The following is a 10,876-nucleotide window of genomic DNA, read 5'->3' as shown; positions in this document are numbered from 1 at the left end:
TAAAACTTCAAGTCAGGAAACAGGTTAGGATTCTGTTCAAAAAGCTGATACACAAACCTATTGGCAGATCAAGACAGGACAAAAATCCCTAAAACTGGACAGCAAAGTCTAGGAGAAAATCAGCAATGTTTTAGTCAAAAGTCATAAAGTTCTGTCTAACCGGTTCAGTCTCATATACTTAATCTACTATTGTGGTTCGATCTTCCCGATTAAATTCTGGGATATAATATTCAACTCCAGGCTTGTCCCTACAATTAAGTTGACCATTTTTCTAGATTTTGAACTCTTATTTCTGTGTGTCTGTATTCAATATTCCTGTTATAGCACTCCCTTGAGAACTTCTTGGAAATCTGGCCTGGTGTTGGTACATTCTTTCAGATTTTGTTTATCTGAGAATGTCCTTGTCTTTTCTTCCCTTATGAAGGATAATCTTGCCGGGTACAATATTCTTGGTTGAAATTGCTTTTCCCTAACACGTTGAGTATATTTTCCCATTCTTTCCTCACTCACATTGTTTCTGATAAGAGGTCTGCTGTTAGCCTCATAGGATAGCCTTTGTAGGTAACTTGCTATTTCTCTCTTGCCAATCTTAGTATCTTGTCTTTGTATGTGGTTTTGGTCAATCTGGCTATAATGTGTCTTGGAGAAGATCTTCTTGCATTGATTCTATTTGGGGTCCTTTGTCTTTCTTGAGACTGGATCTTTAAATGCCTTTCTAGGTTTGGAAATTTTCTTTCAGGGTTTTATTGAATAGATTTTCAATTCCTTTATGAGTCTCTTTGCTTTCTGGAACAGCAATTATCCAGATGTTTGGACATTTGATGGTATCTAGTATTTCTCATATATTATTATCATTTGGGGGGGGCAATTGTCTCAATCTTAGTGGTGGATTTTTCTAGGCCAACAATTCTACTTTCTACATCAGAGATTTGATTTTATGTGTGAGCCAGTCTGCTTTTAATACTTTCGAGGGAGGTTTTGACTTCCTGTATTATAGTTTTCATCTCTGACAGGTCCATTTGATAATTTTTTAGAGTGTGTATTTCCTCTTTTAGATCTTGCAAGAATTTCCTCACCTCCTGGAACTCACTGGGTCCTTTCTCCTGCCTCTTCTGCAGTTCATTGTCTCTCTTCTCTTCCATCTCTGTTAGTTTTTATCACTATGAATATTCTAAATTATTTATCAGACATTTCCATGAGTGTCATTGTACTGTCTGAAGATGAAGAGGAATTATTCTTTTCCCTTGGAGGAGAGGAATTTTCTTGCGTTCCCATATTTCTTGTGACCTTGTGGTGATTTTTAGTCATCTGATAGATAGTACGTTTCTTCTTAATTCTTGAAGTTCAATCTGAGCGTTCAGAGGCATGCAGAAGGAGGTGATATGCAATCTCTCTTCCGTTCCATTTTCACTCTTTGTGCATCAGAGTCAGTGGAAAATCTGTTCCATTTTCACTCTTTGTGCATCATAGTCAGTGGAAATAGAAGAATTTTATGACCCTAATTATATTCCGATGTTTCACTCCTGTTCGCTTGTACCTGTCTAGACAGTTAGCTGAGCAGCTAATAAATAAAGATAAAGGAAAAGGAAAAGAATTAGAAAAGAGGAAAGAAGAAGAAAACATAAAATGAAAAAGGAGAAGGAAAAAACATTAGATTTTAAAGCAATATTTCATAGCTCAGATTTCCTAAATGAACTGGGGAAAGGGACCAATTAGCACAATAAAGAAAGGGCTTGGGAATACTTTACCTTTAAAAAATTGAAAAAGAAAAAAGTTAAAAGTCACAGGGAGACACAGTTTGATGGAAAGAGACAGAGAGAAATGGAGAGAAGGAGAAGTGGTAGTCCTACCTACTATGAATCTGGAGGGGGGAAGTCTCAGCAGGCAATATCCATTTTTGGTCAAGGAAAGCAGTATTTCACAGCTCAAGTTTAGTATCCATCACAGGATGGGCCTGGGGGTGTGCCTTTCCCACTAGAAATTAATCTGGAGGGGGAAGTCTCAGCAGAAAATCTCCAGATCTTTTTTTTAATGCAGAAAGTTTTCCTCTAGGGAGTGTGTGCTCACAGGAGAGACAGAGCAAGACAGAGAGACAGAACGTGAAAAATAATCCCCAAAGGAGATGGCCACACCACAATACCTTCTCCTCCATTCTCCTCTTAAAGTTCATACTTAAATTCATAGGTTCAAAATGTATAGAATCTTGCTCTAATGACATTTTCTGAAAGCTCCAAAAATACTTTAAAATGTTTTACTATATGTTGTTGTTGTTGTTGTCTTAGAGGTTTTTGCCTTGGGATGCATGTGCTTGCTCATCAGAGAGAGAGACAGAGACAGTGACAGGGAAAGTGAGATCTTGGGCAAGCATGCGCACATTCCCTGTGTGATTTTCAAGTCACTGGGTTCAAGACTTGAACCATAGTCAGCCATGTGGGAGTCTAGCGATGTAAGCACTTTGTCATCTTCTGACCACTTTGTGTGTGGTGTGTGTGTGTATGTATGTGTGCATGCACATGTGTTTAAGTTTCTTTGACATCTGCTTTAGAGGTGAGGGGACTACTGAGAATAGGATCTTTTTGTCTTTCTAATTGATTAAAAAGTGTGTGTGTGTGTGTGTGTGTGTGTGTGTGTGTCTATATAAGTCAAACCAGGAAATTCAGAAAAGTGTCTTGCCTTATCCACTTACTGTTTTCTGATGAATCACAGAATGAAGTGATAAATAAATAATGATGTCTTAGAAAACTTTCCTGATGTCAAAGACATTATTGGACTAACCACACAGTCAACTTAGCCAATATAAGGTAAAACTCTTAACCAGTTCTTTTGGCATTATTAGTGACATATTCTGAGTTAACTCACCCATGGTCAATAGGTTTTAAAAGCACAAAAGAAGACATCAAAACTACCATTATCACTCTAGAATTTCATTTGATTGCTTGAGAAAATATTGTTTAAATCCATCATTTGCTGTGGCATTATCTGGTATGAACTCTTGAAGAAATTTTTTGTATCCAGTTGTAGATCCTTCAGGATACAGCTTTGTAACAACTGGATCCTAGAGAAATTGGAAGCCAGAATCTGAGAGGAAAACATGTGGAAATGGGTTCATTACAAAATGCAAGAAACCCATTTGGGTATACATTTGATTTTTGTCATCACCCTTCATCTAGTAGAAATTTAGATTCAGAAACAGTATGATGAAAGATCTAAGATTTGAATTCTTGGAGAGCAACTCATACTCTGTGTTTCCTTTAAGCTCTGCCACGTCCACCTCTACCCTCTCCAACCCTGTAGAGACAAAACCCATGCAACCTTGGTTAAAGAGGATGCTTGAGAAATGAGATTCTCTGAGTCACTGCAATATTAAACATTACTAGTACTTTCTTGATCTGAAGTCATGAGAAGTTTCTCTGTTATCATTCAAAGTGTGAAATTGCATTTCCAAGTATTTTTGGTAAATTGAGTATAGAATATTGTCTCCTAGCTCTTTGACTCCAAATCTCATCTACAACAAGGAACAGAAAACAACTTCTTGTTCATGAAGTAGTTTTATGTGGCCACCACTGAAGTAGAGGATTAAGAACTCAGAGCTTGGATTCATGGGACCTGGGTTTGCTCTTAGCTTTACAGTGCTTTAGTTAGCTGTCTGTAAGCACATCACCTTTTTCTCCCATCTGCATGTACTTCAGGAACAAATGAGGAAGTCATATAAATATGCCAGGTAAATGGCACAAAGCGTGTTACATTTGTGCCATACAAGTGCTGATCAGCTGCTGGCCACCAGGGCTTTTCATTCTGTTGGATCTTTATTGCAATACACAGACTTCAGAGTCCTTCCTCACAGTCTGCTTTGCACATGAAGGCAATGGGAGCTAATAGGCCTTACAAAAGAGCTCAGATCAACTCTGCAAATGCAGCGAGCCCTGACATGGCATAAGACACTGGGTCACAACCTGCAGCCTGAGCTTTATCTCATGGGAAACTTCTTGTTTCTTCCCACGATTAAGGATATCCCATGAGGGCCTCCTTCAGGAGGCCATGGAGCCATCATTCATATCATTCCCTTGCCCTACTGAAATATCTAATTCCAAGATTCATTTCCAAGACACATCCTGATGTTCGTGGTAACAGTGACCATGGTGGGACACTCTGAATGCCAATGAGACACTACATGCAGCTCCAATATGGGGGCAAAGCCCAGGTGGAGAAACTACCTCACTGGTTGTCTGGAGTAGATGCTGATCCTTAGGTCTATGACTTCCATACCCTCTGCACTGGAGCTGATCTGTACTGGGTCTGGAGGACCAGGAATTCTTCCTCAGGGACTCAGCTAACAACCCCCAGTACAGAGGCAGCCCACGTTGCATAGAGCTAACCTGCTTAGCCATACAGGAGGAGGATAGCCAGCATAAAGACCAGCTTCACAGTGAGGCAGCTGGGTGGACTGTTCAGTCCGATGTGATGATGATCACTTTGGAGATGAACATCCAGGTCTCCTCTGCCTGTTCTCTTGAGAGGCATTTCAACCCTCTCAGGAATGAAGGAATGAGGCAACGTGGTATGGAAACAGGAAACAACAGTCTCACTAAGTGGTTCCCAGCATCTGTAACTTGTGTGTAGCAACTTCCTGCTTCTCCTCTTTCTTCTTCCCCTTCTCCTCTGTCTCCATCTTCAGGAGGCTAACAGAATCACATGTGTGCTTCTGTGCTAACTTAACGCAGTCGCTGGTTTAGATGCAATACTGGGCATCTCCTCTTGGAAGCAGACTTTCCCTACTTACAGACATCTAGTTTTCCAGACTGTGCTTTAAGTTTTGTGTGGAAATTTAATATCATCTCCTCACCTCTTTAAGTTATTTTTATAAAGAATATCTGTTAATAACTTTGCAAATTCACTTTTATATATCTGTGAAATGGTTTCATTCAGTTCTTTGTTTAGTCTTGAGTTCTTTTGATTTTTAAGTTTTTTTCTTCCACTATTTCAAAGGATACTGTGAATTAGTAGTTACTGAGTACTTGGGGCAGGCAGTTCTGAAAAGTAAATGGTGACTGTTTAGGGGCTGATGTGGGGAAGTTTTGGATCCTGAATGCAATAGGCAGTCCTGATGTGGCCTTTGGCTAGTTATTTTCTGGTGTCTGAGTTTCCTTTTCTGTATTTGTGAAGCCATATAAGTGGTTCTGTGCTGAGTTTTCACAAGAATGGCAGGTGCTCTGTAAAGATTCTGTCACATTACCTAATATGATACATCTTGAATAAACGGGAGTTTTGATCCATGCATCCATCCCTCCATGCATCTCTTGATTAACTACAACAATTGAGCTTCTCCTGTGAGCTGGGCTCTGTATTATATGCTACAGTTTCTACTGTAGGAATAGATAAGACCCTATCCTTGCTCTTACGGATCTTAGTTTCTCCTGAGGGGGGGTCAAGAAAAAGTCTACCTATAAATGAGTGATATGAGAAAGTGATATTGTTGGAACCAGCAGTTAGCGTAATGGCTATGTCACTGGACTCCCACGTAGTCAACCGCGGTTCGTGTCCCGGACCCGGTGGCTTAAAACTCACGCCGGGCACATGTGCATGCGTGCCCAAGATCCCGAGAGGAGAATGGAGGAGAAGGGATTGCGGCGTGACCATCCCCCCTGGGGGGTGATTTCTCGCTTTCTGTCTCTATGTCTCTGTCTGTCTGGCGAGCGCATGCACCCTACAGTGAAAATCTCTCCAAAAAAAAAAAAAAGTGATCATTGTTGCAAAGAACAGAAAATAACGAAAAAACAGAATGAAGGAATAGACAGAGGAGGAGGCAGTGTCCTCCAAACAGTCAATGCAGTCTATAGGAAGAGGTGCTGTTTTTGCTGAGAAGTGGTTGTGTGAATAGCTGTACATAAGGACAGATCTGGGGAAGAATGTTCTAGGTAGATGAACCAGAAACTACCAAAGTCTAAGGAAAGGTAGTACTTGGCAAGGTCAAGGAAAGCAGCTACATGTGTCATGAGAGGAACAGGAAAGCCTCATAGGATAGTAGACCAACCTCTGTTTAATTAGAGACTTGATGAAAATAATAGGAACAAGAAAACAAAGCTTGTCAACGTTACTGTGAAAAAGGGGGACCAGCAGATGGTGTAATGGTTACATCGCTGGACTCTAACATGGCCGACCATGGTTCAAGTCCCAGACCCAGTGGCTTAAAATTCACACCAGAATGTGTGTATGCATGCCCAAAATCCCGAGAGGAGACTGGAGGAGAAGAGATTGCAACGTGGTCATTCCCCATCCCGGGGAGTGACTTCTCACTTTCTATCTGTCTCTCTCTGTCACTCCAGCAAGTGCATGTGCCTTATAGCGAATATCTCTCTAAAAAAAAATAAAGCATGAGAATAGTAGTTTTTAATTTCTCATGAACTCATTATTTGCCATCTGGATTATTTATGACATCTTTCTTTCATCATGTGGCTAGGATATAAGTTGTTCTCAGCTGAGAATAAAACAAATATAGAAAGAAGTGAGAAGAGAAGAGAGTGGTGATATACGTGTGTACTTTCACATAGAAAGTACTGGCCTGGGGCACTTTCAGTTAGCGTAATGGCTATGTCGCTGGACTCCCACGTAGTCAACCACGGTTCACATCCCGGACCCGGTGGCTTAAAACTCAAACCGGGCGCGTGTGCGTGCGTGCCCAAGATCCCGAGAGGAGAATGGAGGAGAAGGGATTGCGGCGTGACCATCCCCCCCCCGGGGGGGGATTTCTCGCTTTCTGTCTCTGTCTCTCTCTGTCTGTCTGGCAAGTGCATGTGCCCTATAGCAAAAATCTCCCCCCAAAAAGAAAGTACTGGCCTGTCTGGCTTCCTTCTTCCTTAAGTGAAGTGAAGGGCTTTGCTAATAAACTGAGAGGCTATCTCCAGGACCAGAATTTTACGAGAGTTCTGGCTAGGGCCCTAATCCTTAGGGACCGCCATATAGCTTACGGGAGTAAAGACTAGCTTAGTGGTGTCTTAAACATGTAAACGCTAAAGTGTCTTTGTTTTCTTTACCCTCCATGATTCATTTAGATCTGACAGTAATTCTTCTCCAGTGAGCCACATAGTGGTACCTCAGCCCACTCAAGGTTCACTGTGAGCCAGCATCAGAAGGGAGGTCTAGAAGAGCTGAAAAGTGAACTCACTGTGTTGCTGGCCCAGTTTTTGCTCTTCCCAGAGGGACTTTATCTGTGTCAGAAATTTCAGTTAGAAACTGCAGGTCAAATGTAAGTCAGCGGGGGACCAGCAGATGGTGTGGTGGTTAAGGCTCTGGACACTCCCACATGGCTGACCAGGGTTCAAGTCCTGAATCTGGTGGCTTGCTTTCTCACTTCCTCTCTCTCTCACTCTCACCCTCTGTGTCTCTCTCTGGGTCAAATTAAGAAATAATTGAATGAATAGATAAAATAAATAATTATTTTTTAAAAATGTAAGTCAGTATTTTTTTTATAAAGCAAAAATTACAAAACAGATTTTTCACTGAGAAATTTACATTCTTTGTTAAATATTTCTTCTCTTTCTCCCTCCCACCCGCTCCCTCCCACTCCATTCTCTACTGCCCACTCCCCTCCCTTACAGTCTCTGCTATCTATACTTATCCTCTGTACTATCATATCTTTGGATTTTCCCATTCTGCCAGAGTGCAAACATTTACTCCATATTGAGTGGGGATATACAGGTTGTATCTTTCAAAGTCTGGCTCACTTCACTTAAAATTATATCTTCTATATTCATCCACTTTGAATCAAATAATAGGTTCTCATTGTTTCTTATGACTGAGTAATATTTCGTAGTATATATGTATCACAGTTTTTCAACACAGTCATCAATTTTGGACAGTACTCAACAAATACTGGCAAAACACAAAATAAAAAAAAAATTAAAAACTAACAAAATACTCTGTCAGTCTTTAGTGCTTGTGTGATATTATTTGTTGTGTACTGACTATGAAAAAGCCTACTGCAAACATAACTTACACACACATTGTATCCAGAATGAGTTTGTGTCTTAAGGGAGAAAAAAAGGGGCCGCCTTAAGAAAAAGCTAAATATTTATGCTAGCCAGTGGCTCATAAAGAACTTCAGCTATAACACAAATAACTTTTTTTTTTTTTTGACAATTGGAAGGCCTTGGCATACTTAATAGTAAAAAGCAGTATTGTGTGAGAGTCAACTTTTCTCTGGGACCTCTATATTTGCACAGAAAAGCCTACGGAATGTAGTTTTAAAGTTAACATGCTCTCTAAGCTTTTCATTTAAATGCAAGTTACTAGAATGAATGTGCTCCTCTGAATTTGAGGAATAGAGGCCCCAACATTTCCTTATTTTCCCCATTCTATAAATCTGGATGTACACATTACAAATGAGGGCTGCTGGGGAATCAACCGCAGGCATATCATTCACATTTTGCAAAGTCTATAAATGGGGTGGGGAACTACTTACGCAGGATAGAAATTTCAGCAGAGGCCTCTGGTCATGGAGGAACCTTGGCTGGCAGAGAGGTATCTATTGTTACAGACACTGAGGCCATCCCTAAACTGGGTACCTCCCTTGACCTGGACCAGGCCTGATGATGGAGTTTATGGCTGTGTCACTCTGTGTTCAGTCCACACCAACCTACCCCAGACTCAGTCATTCCAAAATCAAGGCATAGGGAAGGACACAGGTCCCAGGCTGTCTGGAAGGAGTTTCTCACCATCTAAAGGGAAGTTTTCCTTCCTTTCACTCCCCAGAGCCCTTTATTCACACCTCACTCTGCACTTCTCCAGTCCCTTCCAGTCTTATAGTTTACTGTCTGTGCCTCATCAGGCCTCTCAAGGTACAAAGGACCTTGTTGAGTTACTAGGAGTGAAAACTGACTATAATGTGCATCTTGTGTATGTGTCTGTCCACTGTCTACCACGGGGATAAATTTTCCAGGTGTGGCCATGGCCTCTATGACTCAGAGCCCCAGCCTTGCCATGTATGCCCCCTGCCCCACTCCACTACTGCTTAGTGTCCCAAATGCAAAAGAAGCCTGTAGATGGGCAATCAACATAACCATCCGTGTGTGAACGGATGCACATGGTGATGAGGAGTTAAAAAAAAAAAAGAATGAAAAAAGATGTTATGGTTCCTATAAAGAGAGCACAAACCTTGAAAGACACTTACCACTCTCTCCTTTAAGAATGGCATTGAGGAAAATAGAGGCCTTACCATCATGGTGAGTCCACAGCAACCCAGGAAGAACCCCTCCTCCCTCTCACACAGTGACACTGATAGATCAGATGGAGAAAGTGAGGGGGATGAATTTGTGTATCAGATAACAGCAAAAGAGAAAATAATGAAAAAAAAGTCAGGTCTGAGCATATGATATGCAGATAGACCTAGAAAACAAGGGAGAAAAAGAAGAACATGAAGGAGCTGACTGTTCTTTAAGCTATGATGCTTCAAAAGGCCGGGCAGGACATCCCAGAGGAGAGATGAGAAGTAGAGGGATTTTCAGATGATTATGATGGTGATTCTGATGATTCTGAAGCAAAAAAGCAGTGGCAAAAACAGCATAAAAAGGCATCTCATTCTAATGACACAACCACTTTTCTTCACAACAGCAGGCTCCCCCACAGTCTATTCCTCCTCCTCAGATACAGGCACCTTCCATGCCAGGACCACCTCCTCTTGGACCTCCTCCTGCTCCACATTTACAGCCTTCTGGGCCACCCACAGGCTTTCCTCTTGGGCCTCTATCAGAGCTCCTCTATTCCTGAGACCACCTGGAATGCCAGGGCTCCAAGGACCTTTACCCCAACTTTTACTTCCAGAACCACCACCAGGCCAGCCTTCTGGCCCCGCTCCAGGACCACTTTCAGGTGTGCTTCCAGACCCTCCTCCTCAAATATCCCAACAAAGGTTACCTCCCCCTCCACGTTCAGGTATCACTTTGCCTCGTCCTGGCATAATGCTCCCGCCTTTGCTGCCTCCTCTCGGACATGCCCCACCTGGGCTTTTCCCACCAGCTCCCTTGCCCAACCCAAGGGTTTTAAGTGCCCCACCCAACTTAATTAAGCAACCCAAGGTGGATGATACAACAGTAGCCACCATTGAGAAGAAGGCCATGCAACTATCAGTGCCAACCCACAGATCACTAACCCCACGGCTGAGATGACTCGATTTGTGCTCACTGCATTGAGGGTGCTTTGGGAAAATAAAGAGGCTACAGTTATTCCCAAAGCAAGTCAGAGAATGATTCTTCTGTGTTTCTTGCCAAAGCAGCCCCCAAATCTGGTCCTTCTGTTGTCTCAGTACAAATTATAGATGATGTTTATGGAGCTTTCATGAAAGGGATGGAAGGGCTACTGCAATAACTTCTGATGCCAGAACAGGCTTCTGTTCCCAACAGAGGTTCCTGGAAAAGAGGCTCTTATTAACTTCAGTTGAAAGAGCTATTTCCACTGTGAGGGTATTTTCTAATTTCAGTTCAGAGAATATCCTAAATTTAGCCTTGTTCTGGTTTTACTGCATATAGGGGAGGATATTTCATTAAATAGATTGGTTATTGAAGCAGTGCTGCTAACATCCATTCATTTTCACACCACCATTTTCATCCCATTTCTTCCCCTCCTCCAGTTCTTTGGAGATCAGGGGGATCTTAAGTACTTATTGTGATCAGGGAGATCTTGGGTACTTATTGTTTTGACTCTCTTTTTGTGTACTTGATTCCACCTTACACTCTTTAATTGCAGCTACTGAAGGAATCATACAGGCCATGAACCTAATATGATTACTTTTTATGACAGTAAAACCAGTGAATGACCAGAGTTCATGCCAAGTCTCCATTGTTGGAAGGTTAAAGAAGTATCCAAGGAGAAGCCCTCAAAGTGA

At 41.7% G+C, this 10,876-nt stretch overlaps 1 pseudogene; it reads left to right on the top strand.

Annotated features, from left to right (window-relative positions):
- Positions 1 to 9,215: 9,215 nt before the first annotated feature.
- Positions 9,216 to 10,359, top strand: LOC102474142 (WW domain-binding protein 11 pseudogene; annotated as a pseudogene).
- The last annotated feature ends 517 nt before the right edge of the window (positions 10,360 to 10,876 follow it).

This window comes from Tupaia chinensis, unplaced genomic scaffold (assembly GCF_000334495.1).
Source record: "Tupaia chinensis unplaced genomic scaffold, TupChi_1.0 Scaffold000502_1, whole genome shotgun sequence".
In the NCBI taxonomy this organism is placed as follows: Eukaryota; Metazoa; Chordata; class Mammalia; order Scandentia; family Tupaiidae; genus Tupaia; species Tupaia belangeri.
This window is presented reverse-complemented; position numbering and strand designations above follow the sequence as displayed.